Below are 6,000 nucleotides of genomic sequence, written 5' to 3'. Positions count from 1 at the left end.
GTAAAATAACTTCGCAGATATAGTCTAGAGGATTGATGGCTGCATTTAAGCTTTATTAAGGTGTTTAGCCTTATTGCATGTCATGTCGGTCCTTTACAAGAAAATGTAGACCGGTTAAACGTTTTGAAATTTAACTAATTAATATAAAATTTATCTAAAAGTACTTTACATCACCACATTCGCTTCAAACTGAATATCTCGGGACCCGGACAAGAAAGTGGTACATTGTCTCTAAGCTATTGGTATTGGATGAGGCGGCATTGTACTAATAATCTAACCAACTGAACTGCTTCGGCCAGCTTGAGCGCAAGGGCCCGTGCACTATTTTTCTGGTTTTCGGTGAATATGGTCACTTGTCAACCTACACCAACGCTTGATGCGTAATTCACTTGTCATATCCAAATTTAAGTCTTCAAAGCCCAAATGTGTAAATACCAATCACTTCCTCGGTCTTAAAGCATCTTGTTCTGCTTTTTTTTACTAAGAACCTCTCCAATAGACCTTCAAACCCTCAAATTTTGAGGTTTTTAGCTTTCCAACAGACCTTTAAACCTTCAAATTTTGAGAGCTTGAATTGATAAACCTCAAATTTGAAGTTCTACTATTCAGGTCCTCAAAACACTATTTACTTTGAATTTTAGTTCTTATAAATTTGTAATATACATATATTTGTACTAGTATTAATTTTCTTATCACTTTAATCCTTATAACTATATTTCACTTAAATTTTCAAACATATCTTATATATACATATATATATTATTAATACATAAAATATATAAATATGTTAAAACTAAAATAATTAATAAAAAATAATATTACATAAAATATATGTATTATTTCACTGAACTATTTTATTACATTGAACAATATATTACAAATTAAAGATCAAAATTGCAAGATTAAATATTTAACAATAAATATTACACACATATATTACACAAATTATAATCCATACACTGATAAATGGCGATAAATGAAAATTGCAAGACCGGCACCACAAGCAACCGTTGAAATGGCGATAAATGAAAATGCTTGTTTCCAACAATTTTTAATTCGTAATCTTCTGATAAAAAATCAAGAGGCTCATTTCTTACTTCGAAATGCGTTGATTGATCATATATAATACTACGGAAATGAAAATAATGAGTAATTTTTATTTTATATATTTTTATGAATTAATGTGTGTTTTATTATTATTTTATGTAATTTTTATTATACAAAATTGTATTCATAAATATTGTGTTTAATAATTTCAATGTGTATGTACTCACTACAAGAAAACACGCAACATTCTGACGGACATTCCGACGGACATTCCGACGGACAATATTTTCGTCGGTTTTCTTTGACAACATTCCGACGAGATACCTACGAAACATTTAATTTCATGTTCGTCGGTATTTCGTCGGTATTTCGTCGGAAAACTCCGACGAAATACCGACGAAAGTCAGGTCGTCGGAAATATCCAACAAAATTCCGACATAATATTATAATTTTGGGGTTTCGATAGGGATTTGAAGTTCGTGGGAATTCCATCGAAATATTCCGACGGAAATCCGACGGGTTTTTGACTTTCGTCGGAATGTCGTCGGAATTTTCAAGACGAAACAGATTTTAGATTTGCAAAGTTATTATAAATGTATTGATACTTAAAATATCCAAATAACACATATATAAATTTATAATATAAAATTAGTTCACACCGTTAAAGTTTTTTATATAAAAAAATTATTTATGTATACATATCAACGTATTCGTAACATCCTCCAATAACACTTATATACTTATACAAACATATTACGGTAATATAAGAGTAGATTTTGATTTTGTATAGTATCGAGTGAAACAAGTAACTATTTTAGTCAAACCTCTTATAAATCATTTATATACTATCAAAGATTTCTATGTGATCATAAGACTGTTGTTTTGAAACCCCAAATTCTTATTTCTCTAAATTCCGTCGGAAATCCGTCAAAAATTCCGACCAAATTCCGACGGAATATACCAACGAAATTCCGACGGACTCTAACCCCGACCAATCAAAAGACATGCAGAAACTCATAGTTTCTCGAGGCTTCATTTGGCGATATTCTCGAAACATTCCGACGAAATAAATGTGACGAACAGATTTCGTCGGACTTTTTCACTTTACCCGGGAAGAAAATTAGCGAAATTTATTTGATTAACCGCTTAAAATAGAACCTACCGAATTCTGATGGAAATTGTCCGTCGGTTTATTTTTAATACATAAGCCGACCCTTCTTCTTCTTCCTCATTTTTTCTCTTCTCCTCTGCAATCTTTGCAGTCCTACTCCTCTCTCTCTCTCTCACAAATCTGTGACTCCGACCCCAAATCCTCCAAATCTCTTCCCCAATCATGTAAGTCATCTAAACCCTTCTTTAGATTACATTTTTTTAGGTTGGAATATTAGAATTGTGGATTTTAGGTTTTGAATCTGAAGATTTAGGATATAATTGATAGCTTTAGGAGTTATATGCTGTTAGATTTTGTTTTAGGTTGTTGTTTTGTATGTAGATTGAAACTTTTAGATATTAAGATTTTACAAATTATATGTTAAATATTTTTATAAGAACATTTTTTGTGTATTTATAATTATTGAAAAGTTTTATTTAAAATATATATATATAATGCTTTCAAGTTTTTATTATCTTTTATTTTTTCAAAATATTTTTATAATTTTATATAACGTTTTAAGATTTTTATAAAACATTTTAAGTTTCTATAAAAAAAATTTAAGTTTGTTATAATTTATAAATCGTTTTCTGGTTTCTAAAATTTATCAAAACCTTTTTCACCTTTTTAAAAACCTTTTCAATCAATAAAATGTTTTTTTGTTTTTTTTTAGATTTAATTAAAACGTTTTTCAGTTAGTAGAAAAAGGTTTCAATTACAAAAAAAAAATTTAAAAATTTTTAAAAACGTTTTCTCTTTGTTTTAAAATATTTTCAATTTATAAACCGTTTTATATTTTTAAAAATTTATAAAAACATTTATTATAAAGGATTTAAAAAAAAATTATACTACAAAAACGTTTTTCTAATTTTAATTATATATATATAAAGAATTAAAAATATTTATTATAAATGATTTTTAAAAAATAATTATCTTAAAAAAAGTTTTTCTAATTTTAAAATTTTATATATATTTAATGAATTAAAAATATTTATTAAAATCCATTTTATTTTTTTTAAAATAATTTATAAAGTCCGTCGGAATTTCGTCGGAAATATGTTCGTCGGAAATATGTTCGTCGGAAATCTGTCTGTCGAAATTTTGTTGGAAATCTGTCCGTCGAAATTTCGTCGGAAATCTGTCCGTCGAAATTTCGTAGGAAATCTATCCGTCGGAATTTTTTCCGTCGGAATTTTGTCAGAAATATATCCGTCGGATTTCGTCGGATATTTCTGACGAAATTTTTATTTCCGACGAGTTATAACCGATGACTGTTTTCGTCGGAAATTTGTCGGAAATGGCTTATTCCGACGGATTTCCGACGAAACCGTCCGTATGAGCTGTTTTCTTGTAGTGACTATCTATCTATGAAAAATATAATGATGATAGTTAACTTATATTAAAGTTGAGGACTGAAATACAAATTACAAAAAAAAATAAAGATAAATTTGAGGATCCTTATTGGAGTAATCCATCCTCAAACCCTCATTTTGAGAGTCAGTGGCCCTTAAAATGAAATTCCTTGTTGGAGATGCTCTCACAGGAGTTTGAGCTGTTCCAGTCATAATCTCTTCTTGGCTTGGAATCAGCTTTTTGTTAATATTAGTAACATGAAGTTAATCATTATTATTGTTATTTTTTGTAAAAAAAAATTTTAGGTGCAAATGTTAAAATTTATACCAGCATCAGCAACTTATTACAAAGCTAAGGGAAAAAATGAGACACTACAACATAGGAAGGTTAACTATATGACATGTGTTTAAACCACTAACCTACCACGCCAGATGATTTGTTCTATTTTCTTGTGTTTATAATTAGGTGGTTTGCAAAATTTTCTTTTATTGTTGATTAAGAGGACTGTGGATCGTGGTCCTAGTTTCCACCCTGTGCAGAATTAGTTTGTATTAATATCAGAAACATGGTATAGTCAAACAAAAAACATAATAAAACCAATTCATATACATTTAGAACATATCTCCAAAAACAACCTTATAACTTCAAATATAAAGTTTTGTGCATTCTAAACAACTTTAAAACCTTAAATTATAAGATTTTTGAATCCCGCTGGCCACCGTCGATTAAAATGAGATAAAAATGCGGTCCTCCAGGATGTCTTCTGCGGAGGTGTATTTAGGCGCTAGTCGGGTTCCCTCCGGGGTGTCCGGATTACCTGGATTATCAAAAAAAAAAAATCTAAATAAATTTTTACAGTTTAAAACCTTATATTTGAATATTTTTAAATCATTACACTTATGTTTCTTCCAAAGAATTTTATCAACTTTAATAGTGAATCCTTATAATTCATATTTTAAAAAAACTTTACATATATTTTATAATCTAAATATCATATATAAAGTCTAAACAATACTATAATCTATAAAATCTCTTTATCTATATAATTTGGCTTAATCGAAAGGCTTTGTTGTTAATGAATTTCAATAAATTATTATTTTATTTTTAGATTGAATAAATTCATAATAGTATTATAAATAATAATTATATAATTTATATTTATTAATTTTAAAAGTTGTATATATGATTTTAACTAATTTTAATCAATAGTAAAAATGTAAATTATAAATTATAATTTTTTTAAAGTTCAGTATAAAATTTTAGTTTTGGAGATAAACACCATTATATAAAACCTTAAATTCAAGGTTTTGTCGAATCTTAAAATGAAGTTGATTTTGGAAATGCTTTTAGACGATTTATATATCTCATCTGGTGGTCATCTTTTGTAAAGTTTTAACAATGAAATCCCATTAAATGGTTGGTTAAAACAAAAGAAAAAATATATCATGAAAGACTGAGGTATATTTTTATATTCATAAGTTTTTGAAAAAAAAATATAGAAAAAATATTAGGCTTAATCTCGATGGGCTTGAACCCAATTGTTTTGCTTCTATACGTTTCATTGTAAATCAAGAAATCAAAATAAAAACCGCGAAAATCCCATAGCACTGAAACAGTTTTTCACGAGATACACGATTCAGGTCGAAGATCCCGATGATTTCTTTCTTGAACTCGCTGCAATCGAAGCAGAAGCTGAAGCGGGGGTTGCGAAACTCCCTAGAATCGCTACTGCTATCCCTGTGGTGTTGACTTCTGTTTGATTCTCACGTCAAACACTCACAAGAATCCAAGCCCAAAATTTTACACATGTGAAGATGCAAGTGGAGATTGTAGATGTCAATAGTGTTCCATGACTAACTAGACGACGAAATCACTGATGCTAGATGCATTAGTCGTTACTACATATGCGGAGTGGTGGATTACCATGTGGATGCAAGATATGCTGAGATAGAGAAGGATAAACTGAGGGTTTATGTCTTGACGTAGTCGTTGAAGTAGTTGCTGAGGCAGTGTGCATCAGAGAGTTAACCAGGAGGCATGCGGAGTGGTAGAGACCATGTGGACGCAAGATGCTGAGCTGGCGTGGGACAAACTTGAGGAGCAAGTTTATACCGTAGAGAAAAGGTAAGAGATAAACTTGGGGAACAAGTTTATGCCTTGAGGAATAAGTGCATTTCTAGAAAAGGAAAGTGTACTTATTGATATGGAAGTTGTCCATATCCATGTTCCTTGGAGACTAGGGTTTTAGGAACGTGAGGATCACTATAAAAGAGCTATGGAGTCGTGTGTATTTCAGAAGACACTGGCTATTATTATAGAGGAAGGGTGAAAATCTCGTAAGGGTGTTCTTGGGTCGTACTGAAGTACTGACGACAGAGAGACAAGTTTGGGTAGATTAGGAGTCTTTCAGTAGTAGTTGTTAGGGCGTTAACAAGCTATGTAAAGCTGAT

The sequence above is a fragment of the Brassica oleracea genome, chromosome C2 (assembly GCF_000695525.1).
Source record: "Brassica oleracea var. oleracea cultivar TO1000 chromosome C2, BOL, whole genome shotgun sequence".
Taxonomy (NCBI): Eukaryota; Viridiplantae; Streptophyta; class Magnoliopsida; order Brassicales; family Brassicaceae; genus Brassica; species Brassica oleracea.
This window is presented reverse-complemented; position numbering follows the sequence as displayed.